Source organism: Microtus ochrogaster, chromosome 18, assembly GCF_000317375.1.
Source record: "Microtus ochrogaster isolate Prairie Vole_2 chromosome 18, MicOch1.0, whole genome shotgun sequence".
Classification (NCBI taxonomy): domain Eukaryota; kingdom Metazoa; phylum Chordata; class Mammalia; order Rodentia; family Cricetidae; genus Microtus; species Microtus ochrogaster.
This window is the reverse complement of record NC_022020.1, coordinates 50794942-50807317: the sequence shown is the minus strand read 5'-3', so window position 1 is coordinate 50807317 and position 12376 is coordinate 50794942. Positions and strand designations below refer to the sequence as shown.

Sequence of the window (12376 nt, the reverse complement as noted above, 5' to 3'; positions counted from 1 at the left end):
TGTAACCACTAGGGTCTTTATAAATGAAGAAGGAAAATAAGAGAGGAATCAGAGAGAAATTTGGAGATGCTGTTTCTCTAATTCCGAAGGTAAGGAAGGTACCGTGTGCCAGTGGTTGCCAGCTCTCCCTGGAGGTTGGAAAAACAAAGTTTCCTCTAGAAAGAACATAGCCTTGCTGATATCTGGATTTTAGCCCGCGCAGGATGGATTTCTGACCTCTAGGATTCAAGATAATAAACTGATGTACTTCTTTTTTCTTTGTCTTTGTGATAGGTTCTCTGGTAGGTGTATCCCAGGCTGACCTTGAACTCTTGATTCTCCTGCTTCTGGCTCCTAAATGCTGGGATTATAGGTAGGTACTAACATGCCCGTGAGTTTTTAACTCTTCCAGAGTTGGGGAATTCACTCCGCCTGAGTTTTGAGGAATTTGCATACTGACTTTTCAGGTACTTTAAATTAAAGTACATTTAAACCGTTAACTCTGGTAACTTTTTAGAGCAGCCATCAGAAGCTAGTACAAATGGAACAGGTGATCTGAGAACAAAGTTGTCCAAGGCAAGGCATGACATCTCTCTTTGGGTTCTACTTCAGGATCGTAAGTCCTGTTGTTTTAGACTTGGAAAATCTGTCATGAAAAAGAAAACACGTCTACCTTGGAGGGGGCTAACTTGATTTTTGGGACTTCAGGTCATGGCCAACATCTCCACAACCAATAGCTCCAAGTTGGGTGATAGTTCCCAGAGAACTACTTAGACGATCCTCATAGACCCAGAGCCACCGTTCCCAGGAACAGCGGGCCAGGTTAGCTTTGTGGAAGGCCATGTCCAAACTGTGATTCCTGGGAAGCAGAAAAATGGGTGGAGATAGTGAAACCTGGTGATTGGGGCAGGTGATTTCTGGGTAGCTCCTCCTGACCAACACTGTGGGTAGGAACGCTCACTGGGCAGCTGGCCTGTACACCGTAACATATTAGGCAGCATCCCTGAGAGTGGTAACCTTTCACCTCCCACCCCAGAAGCTACTGTCAAAGCTGTCTGCCCACAGTTGTCTGCCACATGCCTCCCAGAGGTAAAGGAGAGAAAAGTCACCTTGAGTTGCTGAGCTCTGGCTCAGTTCCGTCGCCCTCCTCAGGGACAAATAGCAATGAAGACAGATGCTTCTGGTTTCGATTTTAAATCAGTCTGTCCAGTTAAAATGGATGCCGGCCACGCATATGTAATCTTTTGAGAAGGACATTAACAGCTTATAACTATGAACGTCATGTGATCCCAGAACATCCTCATTATTCTTCAAAGGAGACAAACTCCTAATAGGTATGGGTTAGAAGGAGAGGTTAGGCCCTGTCCTTGGCAAAACTCGGATTATTTCCGGTGGCTGCGGATTTTCTTATCTGGGACATCTCATACAAAACAGAACCATACTTCATGTAGCTTTGTGAGCATGGTTTCTTTCACTTGGTGCAGTATTTCTGAGGGTCATCCATGTGGAAATATCGACTGTATTTCTTTTTCTAGCCGAATAACGGAGTCCATGGATTGGATGTGTCTCTTAGCCATCAGGAGCTGGGCATTTGAATCCCCCCACTTGGTGGCTAATTCTGCACAAGCACTCACACTCTAGTTTTAGGGTAGACATGTTTTCAGTCCTTTTGGGCAAATATCTTGGATTTGAACCATTGGGTAACTCTACATAGCATTTGAGAAACTATTATATTTAATTTCAAGTGAGCTAGCTATACCCTTTTTTATATTCCCATTGAGAATTTAATTGAGAATAGTGCAAATGCAATTTTATATATTTCAAAGGCATTTTTAAATGACAAAGACCCAGTGAAATAAACTTTAATAATATTTTTGAACTCAGTATAATCATATTTTAATATGTAATCTATGTAAAAAGTGTTAATGAGGTATTTTGGATATTTCTGAGTCTTCAGAACGTGGCATTTATTTTATACCTGTAGCCTGCCTTAATTGAACGCTAGCTATATACAGTTGGAAACACTTGATCTGTATCTAGCATTCATGCAACTACCAGTTGAAAGTATAAATTTGTATTTCCAGGGCTGGAGAGATGGCTCAGAGGTTAAGAGCATTGCCTGCTCTTCCAAAGGTCCTGAGTTCAATTCCCAGCAACCACATGGTGGCTCACAACCATCTGTAATGAGATCTGGCGCCCTCTTCTGGCCTGCAGACAGACACACAGACAGAATATTGTATACATAATAAATAAATATTTTTAAAAAAATTAAAAAATTTGTATTTCCAAAATGTTACAAATCTACTTCAGATTTTTCCAAGCAGAATCACATATACTAGCGTTTTATGTATGCGTTAATTAAATTTATATAGACAGTAATTAAAATTGAATAAGTTTTCAATTCAGTTTCTTTGTCGTGTAGGCACATTTCAAATGCTTGCTAACTACATCTGGCCAGAGGCTGCTGGATAACATGGCCCAGCTTCATGCTATTTCTGTTATTGTGATTTGTTTGTTTTCATTTCTGTTTTTGAGACAAGTTCTCTGGTGCTCTGGCTTGCCTGGAACTCACTATTTGGACCAGTGGTTCTCAACCTGTGGGTAGCGACCCCTTTGGGGTTCAATGGCCCTTTCACAGGGGTTGCCCAAGATCATTGGAAAACATAGTTATTTACATTACATAACAGAAGCAAAGTTACAGTTATGAGTTCTCAACAAAAATGCTATGGTCGAGCAGGGCGGTGGTGGCGCACGCCTTTAATCCCAGCACTCGGGAGGCAGAGGCAGGCGGATCTCTGTGAGTTCGAGACCAGCCTGGTCTACAAGAGCTAGTTCCAGGACAGGCTCCAAAACCACAGAGAAATCCTGTCTCGAAAAACAAAACAAAAAAACAAAACAAAACAAAATGATATGGTCGGGGATCACCACAGCATGAGGAACTGTACTAAAGGGCTGTGTCATTAGGAAGATTGAGAACTACTAATTTAGACCAAGCTGGCCTTGAACTCATAGAGATCTACCTGCCTGTCTCTGCCTCCTGAGAGGAGGCATGCGTCATCGTGCCCAGATGTTACTGTGAGTTTTAAGAATGACACAGTGCTTCAGGTCCCGGCCTTGGTTTTATTTTCTCTTCTGCAGCTGATCTCTCCCTCCCCTTTAAAAACAGACTTTATTTTCTTAGAGTAGCTTTAGTTTAAAGCAAAACTGAGTAGAAAGTATGAAACCTCCCCAGCAGCTCTTGCTCTCTCCCCACCTCCACCCTAGGCTAGGCTCCTTGTCCCTCTGGCCAGTGAAGCCACAGGACACATCACAGCTACCCAGGGGTCACAGTTCTGCTTGAGGCTCACTCTTGATGTCGTTTATCCTATGGGTTTAGCAAGTGTGGACGTACCACGTAGCCACCATTATGATTTGTGCCTCGGTTCCAAAGGAAAGGAAGGATTCCTATATGCTGTGCGTTCCTAGCCATGGCCTGCTGGTCCTGTGCAAGTGTCGAGCAGCAGCACTTGTCACCAAGGTATCTTTGGTCACTTATCCCTCAGCTCTTGCAGCCTTATTTGTAGCCACCAGCATGGGCTAAGGTGGCCCTTGCTGCCAAGGCTTAGGCATTCCAGTTGGCATCCTGGCAGCCCTGTTGCTTGTTGGACAGGCTCCTCTGTGTCTCTTATATCATTTGAAAAAACAACATGCCACCCTGCCCTGGGGCTGTCTATCAGGTTACCAGCAAGCTACAGGACAAAGGAGGACACATTCCCCTCTACTTTGAGGGCACAGGTTATTGGCCTTGGGATGTCAGATGTGGAAGAGAAGGAGAGAAAAAGGGTTTAGGGTTGGGGTAACTTTTTATTCTGAGTTGTTTTTTTTTAACATGCCAAGTGATAAAAAGTGTTTTGTTGTTGTTTCGTTTTTAATTTTATTTGTTGTTTGTTTGTTTGTTGAGGCAGGGTTTCCCTATGATCTCTGGCTGTCCTGAAACTCACTCTGTACACCAGACTTGAGCTCAGAGATCCACTTCCCTTGTCTCAGAGGGCTAGGATGAAAGACCTGCCCCCCCCCCCCCAGCTCTATTTTGCAGAGGTGAAGGACAGCTGCACAGTGGCCCTCTCTCCCTCCCTCCCTCACCAGGGGCAGGGATCTGCAGTTTCTGGGCATCACACAGGAGACTGCCTTTTCTCTCCAGGGGCAAGTCACCATGCAGCTTCTGCCTCAGCAGGTCTGGGGAGGCCTGGGGTGTGATTCTAACAAGCTCCCAGGGATTTCCAGTGACTCGGCTTTGAGTAACAAGGGCTTAGGGCTTTCCCCAGAAAATATTTAGCCTGTCCTTCCTCCCCCAGCCCCCAGTTTCCAGTTGCCCAATCACTAACAGAGTTGAAATATGTGCTGGGGACTCTGCTAAGCCCTCTGTTGGGGTTAGCTCGCTTCATTATCTCAACTGCCCCATGAGATAAACCCTGCTCTTATCCAGGCTCTGTGATTTGAACGACCCCTTCCTAGTCTCCCACTGACTTAAATAGCATCCCCAATTCCATTTGAGGTCTGACACCCTTGACTCTCTTTGGAGCTAAAACTCATCAATGAATTTGGTCCTCTCTCGTGAAGGCGACAATTTGGTTTTTGGGAGGAGGAGGGCACATATTTGCCACTTTGTACCCTTCCTTTCTGTATCACACCGTAAGGTGCTCATGCTGGGGAGGGGGGGCAAGCATGCTGTGCTGTTTGCTTTTGCATTGCTGTGATGGTATCCCCACGAAAATCACGTCAGGGAGGAGAGGTTTATTTTGTTTTTTGGTTTTTTTTTTTTTTGTTGTTGTTGTTGAATAAGATTTCAGTGGATTATGATGGAGAAAGTAAGGAGAAACCCAGGGGTGATTCATGGACCAGGAAGTAGAAAAGGGCCAGAATCAGGGGATGGGCTAAGCTTTCAAAGGCCTGTTCCTAGTGATCTGTTTTCACCAGCCAGGACCCATCTTATAAAAGACCCACAGGGTCCCAAAATATTGCCATCTACTGAAAAACACTTTAAAAATACGAGCCTGTCAGGGACAGTTCAGCTTCACAGCCCTAATTACTCATTTGAGTGAATTTGACTAGTTTCAAAAAAAAAAAAGTAACAAAACAAACAAAAAACCAAAAACAAACAAACAAAAAACAAAAACACAAAACCAAGCCTACAATCCTCATAGTTAGAACCATAAATCCAATGACTGGCTCCATTCCCAAGGCAAGCACTCAGGGCGGGGTGATGAAAGAGGTCGTGGTGCTGGCCACGTACATCACATGTTTGGGAATGTGCAAAACAACGCCAGTCTACAATTCCCCATCAGGTGACAAATGTCACAAGTGACAATGAATGCTTCCTGGTTGGAGAGGAGTTTCAGAGAGTAGGAGGCCTCTACAGTAACATTTAAATAAGTGGGTAACGTTGGTAAAGAGCCTCATTTGAGTGACAACTTCTTCCTCTGGGATAGCTTGCCATGGGTCCATATTGCACACTGCTCATCTTTTGTGGTATTGCATGTTAATAAGGAACAGAAAAACCAGACAGGACAAGAAATGTTTGCATGTGAGCATTGCGGGTACCCAGATGCCATCTGCCATCACCTTAATCTGTGTTGACTGCTATAATAGTAAAAAATGTGAATTTGAACACACATCTAAAACAGTAGTGGTTCATGCTTCCAGATCCACACACTAAGTAGACCTAATTGCTAAGGAGAATTTATAAGAAGAAGCTTGACCCTAGACAGTGTTTACTGAACACTGTCTAATGGAATTAGCTATATCTATAAAGAATGCTCAGGTTAGAGACTTAATGGAAGGCAAGGGCCAGTTAAACTTGAATGTGATGTGCATAGAAATAATAATATTGGGAAGGTCGGGATAGAAACTGGTAGGGCCTTTATGATCTAAAGAATGGGAAGAAAGCCAGTCAGCTGCTGACAAGAGACACACGGCTCTGTCCAAATGCTTTTGGCCACCCCACACAGCACCCACAGAAGCCACTATCCCCAAAGCTTCCCTTACCTCCCACATGTGCACAACAGCTGTATGGTTCTACCTTGCTCCTCTAGGTACAGTCAAATAATTAACAAAGGCAATTCAGGCAGCTTTACAGCAAACCACACAGAAGTCACTGGAAAACACTGAGTGAAACTTAGGTGTAAGTGGGTTGAAGGACCGTTCGAGCCACACACCCTCTGTAGATTCCAAAGAAAGTCACCCGAGTTTATTATTGATCCTCTTACCCACGGACCATGGCAAGATGCATAAGCACTGTCCATGAGCTGTGGGTATGCTGGGGTCACTGATGGGGGGGGGTGACCTTTGTCCTGGCCCATGTGTCTGCAGGACTTCTGGCTCCAGCTCTTTGAATGCTGCTCCAAAATGCTCCATATTTCAAGGCACCGTGCAGCCATGTCCTCAAAGGGCCTTTACCGTGTCACCCAGCAAGCTCTGGGAAGCCGGAAGCTAAGGCATCCCATCTTTATCTTCTTCTGAGTTGCCAGGCCAGTGATTTCTCTATTCCTCCTGGGACAGTGATTTCTCTCTCCTCTCAAGTCTCTGGACAAAATGTTCCTTCTTTTTTTAACCCTCCCTCATCCAACAGATACTTCTTGGCTACTCAAGAGCGTTAGAACTGGTTGTATTGCTAGGGGTGCACTAGTAAGCAAGGCCAAGTCCAACCATGGGGGAGAGAGGGAGACCTTAAGGACACAGGCATGTCCTGCAGCAGCTGTTCATGATGTCCCCTGCAGATGCCGACAAAGCCGGAAAGGAGGAAAAACCGCTACATGGCTCCTTCCTAGCTTCTTTCGGTTGCTGGCAGTGCTTGGTGCTCCATGGCTCCTAGTTTATCGCTGCAGTGTCTGTGTCCATCCTTACACCGCCTTCTTCCTCCTGTGTGAGTGGGCTCAGATTTCTCTCTCCTTACGACACCAGTCATTGGGTTAGGGACCAGTCTACTCCAGCGTGACCTTTCCTTTGTCTGATTACATCTGCAAACTGGTTTCCAAGTCAGGTCATGCTCACGTTAGGTCCCAGGGGTTAGCACTGTAGCTTTTGGGGACCGCAGTTTCAGCCGTGCCCCCATCTCTCCAGCTACAAAGCTGTACTCGGGCTCATCTTATCTGCCGTTGTCATAGTTTTCCTTTCAATAATTCTTGTCGGAGAACAGCCGCTGAGCCTAAGTCTCGGCTACTTCCTGAGACAGAACGTAAGTTCCAAGAACATCGATTTTCCTGGTGACATTTAATATGCTTAATATCGGCAGTCACCTTAACAGGCTCTACAACACCCAGGAGGCAAGCCTCTGGGCACACCTGGAAGGTACTGTTTGATTAGGTTAGCTTCTGAGCACGTCTTGGAAGGATTCTCTTGAAAGGGTTGAGGTGGAAATGCCACTCTGAAGGAGGGCGGTGTCATCCCCTAGGCTCTGCCCTGTAAATGTAAATAAGAGAAGACTAGCTGAGTGCAAACATTTATCGCCGCCGTCTTCCTAACTCTGGATGCAACATGACCAGACGCTTCAACCTCCTGCATGACTTTCCCACCATGATGGACTGCATCCCCAAACTGTGTGGCCAGAATAAACCCTTCCACCGTAGGCTACCTCTGCTGAGTATTTTGTTGCAGCAACCAGAAAAGTAGCTGATACACTAGGGCCATGCCTGGAGCATACAGGGCTTCCAGCGTGTATTTGTGAAATAAAGGAACTGGTAAATGTGTAGTCAGGAGATTAACCTGCTCTGCATCTCCCCCTACACATGCAACCGTTTTCCCAGAACTAGGATGAATTTTCCCCATCCTATGTCATTTCCATCCTGGTGAACCCACGTCTATAGTCCACTCAAGGGCTTCCTCAGCCGGGATGCTCTTCTGTGAGCTATCTGGAGACAGACTCTGAATCTGATTCATCGTTGAAGGTCCAAACACACACAGGGTTTACCCTATCGGTTGGCTTGAGCTCAATCTAGCCAGAGTCAAGACAGAAACATGAAAAGCCATGTTCCCACCCCCTCCAATTGACTGCCGCCACCACATCTGTCGAGCTGGGGAAGGGAGTAAGAGTTGGGGTAGGAGGTAAAATTGCAAATTCTGTAAGTTCCCCTTTCTGCTGATGTTTGAAATTTTATCTTTCTGAGTCAGCACAGGTATTTTGATACTGTCTTGAGATCTGGGGCTTTTTTTTTTTTTTTTTTTGTTAAGTGCTGGTTTAAAAACAAGTGCTTTCACATTTACCATTCTGTATATGGGGTTGAACCGGAAAATAAGCATCATAAGAACCACTTAGCTCTTCATCTCTTCGATTCCTGCTTTGGGGTTGAAATCAGAGGACAAACTAGTGGGACTCTCTGTCTCCCTTGGCAGCTGGGAAACATTCAGCATGGGCACGGGGAGCTCTTGACAAGAACCTCAGAAGTGCCCGGTGCTGATTTCAGGCTCTGGAAGGCTGTGCTAGAGGCAAGGATGGCGAGAAGGGGTAGAATTTTGGTTGATTGGATTCTACTTCCAAGACAGTCTGTGCTGTCTGTAGACCCAGGCCTCACCGCTAGAGGAGAGCAGCTGTTAGAATATCATTCTAGACTTTTTCTCAAGCTCATGTCGCCCAATGAAGTGACAAAGCTTCACTGCAGGGTAGGGATGGATAAATGGATGTGGTTGGGCCGGCTGGCTCCGAAGAGAATGGCAATGGGTTGAAGTGTCTGCTCTAAGTGTACATTTACCTAAAATCTTAAAAGGAGACTTTAGTTACCAAGAAGGTCTTCGCAGGTATTGCTCGTCAAGATGAGGTCAGACTGGGTTAGAGTGTGCCAGAACTGTATCTTTTCAAGAACAGGAGGGGGCACAGAGAGAATGTGAAGACAGAGGTGGGGTTTGGAGCATTGCACCTACAAGTCAGGGAACTAGAGGATTGTGGGAGTTATAGAGGCCCGAGGAGGCAAGGAGAATCTTTACTTAGTACCTTAGTACCTGCAGAGGGAGCACAGCCCTGGGGATGATGAGGTTCTAGACTTGTCAAGTCTAGAACCTCCAGAACAGAGAGAATAATGCATGTTGTTTAGAGACACCACACTGTGGTCACGTGTTACTGCAACTTTTGGGGATCTATATAGTTGCTAATGGTGTAACGAGGTGGTGATTAGATTCCCCTTCCCCCCCCTCCAGTTTCACCTCTAGAACCTTCTTCTAACACAGCTCAGGACACAAAGGTCACTGAGGGAAGAGATGGGATTGGCGATTGGAGGAAGAAACAATGAGACTGTGCTGAAGGAAGCAAACAGGCCAAAAGCTGGATTTTGGGCTTTATTAAGCAGGACAATACTCTCTCCAGCTGGGCTCTGGTACTTGCAGTTTTCTAAATTTCTTTCTTTTCTTCCTTCCTTTCTTTTTTCTTTCTTTCTTTCCTTCCTTTCTTTCTTTCTTTCCTTTTTTTTTCTCTTATTTTTTTGAGGGACCTCTGGGTCTTGACTTTCTTTGTCTTGGTATCAGAATCATTAGCACAGGCTAAGGGATGCTGTGAGGACAGGAGAGTTGCCCCTACTTCCTTGCTGAAACGCAGGAGCTGGTAGCCACATGTCTGCCTCCTCCTGGAGGGGTAGCAGAGGGCTAGCATGTAGGAGGCTAAAAGTCATCCCCACGGGTGTCTGAGATAGTAGATCAGAAGCAGGCTTAGTTAGAGGGAAATTTTTGTTATTTTTCATTCATCCATTAAATCCCTGCATGTGATTGGGAACCCATGAGGGAGGCAAGATTGGTTCCAGAGATAAAATCAAGGGAGAACACATATGAATGCCTCTGAGAAATAAAGCGTGAGGGTGTTCAAGTTATCACACGCAAGCAACACTTCACTTCGATTTTTGCTCAAGGCATCTAGGTGCTTTTTCTTTCTTCTTTGTTCCAAAGTATTTCCCCACTTACCAGCTTCCCAGAAACTTCTTTGTGAATCATTAGCTGTCTTTTCCTCTACAAAGGGGGGCAGCTTGTTTAGATGGCCACGTAAAAGGGCCTCTAAATTTTTAGTGTTATTACCTCTTCTCTGGTCCTCTCTGGGGATGCAGCTCAGCAGTGATTGGGTAGCATGCACAAGGCCTTGGGTGAATCTCTAACACTGAAAAAAACAGACACGACGGCTTCTGCCTGTGATCCCAGCATTCAGAAAGTGGTGGCAGGTTGGTGAGAAGCTCAAGGCCATCCTTGGCTACACATCGAGCTTGAGGCAAATCTAGTATACACGAACTCTACTTAAACAAACACATGTGTAAGGGTTTTAACCCTAACTCTTCAAATGCACCTTGTAACACTGCAAATCCATCCACATCTTGATGCCAAGGTACCCATCCTCAGTATATGAAGCCAGAGGGATGCCGCTGCTCTGATGTCTTCGTGGTGCCATATGCTGGAAACCTTGACTATTGCCGGTGCTTCACAAGATAAAAAGAGCAGCACAAAATGTCCCTACTATGCTCTCTACCCAAAGGAGAGCACAAGGCTTCAACTTAGGCCTCTAAGAACCAGGAAAACCCAGCACTAAATTAGCGGTGATGAAGAAATCTGGTTCCACAGAAGATACACATTAATCAAGACATGCAGTCCAGGGGGATTTTTTTTTCCCCAAGAGGGAGATCAGTGTCTCAACAGGGATTCAAGAGGATGGAAGAACAGTGAGTGAGCAAGCAAAGGGGGAAAAAAAAACCAAGCCTTCCTCCTTCTATCAGCAAAGAGATACTAGACCAAGATCAGACTGGATGGTTGTTCACCCATCTGGAACCATTCTCCAGCACCCGCCATGTGTCCGGCACCAAATTCTGTCCTCCTTCCCCAGGGTTTCAGTGTCCCCAAGTCTGCTGGAAAAAGCTACCTGGGAACATCGTCAGGCTCATCTTTGCCTGTCCAGGAACCGCACGTGCTGTGACTGGCTTACCTTAGGAGACATGGCCTGTTTGTCAGAAAACCACACAGGAGGGCCTATGACTCTCCTGTTGACCCAATGAAGGAGACATATGGATTGTGTCAAGCCCAAGCCTGCATCCTCTTCTCACGCGGCAGGCAACCTATCTAATATTTGTGTTTGTACTCAGATTTTCCAAGTGCCGAGTGGCATCTGTAGTGTACACTTTGAAGCCCACGCTGAGCCGGCGAAACACACACATAGTAACTGTGACAACTGTTTCCTGTTTCTGAAGTTTACAAGAACTTGCTCTGTATAAGGTATTATTGTCAGTGTAGTACGGTAATTGTCACTCCCTTGGTTTTGATTTTGCTCAGGCTCTAGAAACTGTAAAGAGCTCTTGATTTGGAAACATTCTCCTGGAACCTGCGTTAGATTTAGTTTTTCCACTCGCTATCCAGTGTCATATCTGCAATGAAGTTTCGACCTGTGGGAAGTAAACACTACTATGCTACTCACCCAGGCTAGTAGCCTACAGCTTGGATTTGTTCTGAGCCCTTTGTCCCTGTAGGAGGGGACCTGTGGACCAAGGAGGTCTGATGCCCTCTGAGATTGCATGTGGCCATCTTATTAAAGCCAAAATTTCTGACAAGCGATGACTTCCTTGAGCTTTCAAAGCAGTCTGTACCCCACAAAGAGGAAACAAAACCGGGGTCCATGGCCACTGGGCTTCCATTCTGTGACTGTGGTAGTTTTTACTGGCTCTGGACCTGCAGCCTCCAGAACACAGCAGGGCCAGCGTTAAGACCATCTGCCCAAAGAGATTAGTGATGAGCCAAGGCTGCGGATGCACGGAGGGAGGAGAAGCAGAGGGAAAAGGCAGATCTAGAAATCATGAGGTACCTGCCTGGTGCTCATCCCTGCTACGGCCCCCAAGCTTTCCCAGGTACAGCTCTGGGCCCCAGTCACTCATTCCTGGATGAGTACCGGGTTGCATTCCTTAGAGTGGCAGAAAGAGATTAGGTCTAGAAGCAAAAGGGGAACCTCTAGTACAATTTGTTGTCTGCCTACCAGCAGGGCACAAGACACTAAAACTGCTGTCACCCAGAGGAAAAATAGACTCAGAGATCATGTTGATCTTTCCTTGTGCCAGCAGGTCCAGGACGAAACAGGGGGTTCCGAGTTCTGAGCTCCAATCCTTTTTCCATTGCCCTGCTCTACTTTCCTTTCACCTCCTCATCCAAGTCCTGTTCCCTTCCAGACATAAGAAAAACAAACCAAACCCAGATTCTGACTGTTCAGAAGTGCGGTGTGTAGTTGGCCCCATCGTCCTGCATGCTTGTGTTTATCCTGCATGCTTTGTGGAAGGCTCACCCTCTTGTCTTACAGTGAACTCCAGATGCAGCATAACCAAGAAAGGAAGACAATGGCTTTTCTTTCCTTCCCTTTCCTGTTGCATGTGTGTGTACATGTGTGTATGCATTTCAAATGTGTGTGGGCCCACATATG

General features: G+C 45.9%; 1 protein-coding gene across 1 annotated transcript in view; it reads left to right on the top strand.

Moving 5' to 3' along the window:
* Alpk2 (alpha kinase 2) overlaps nucleotides 1–12376 on the top strand; it is a 104820-nt gene that overhangs the window by 46547 nt on the left and 45897 nt on the right. The gene's annotated exons all lie outside the window — the stretch shown is intronic.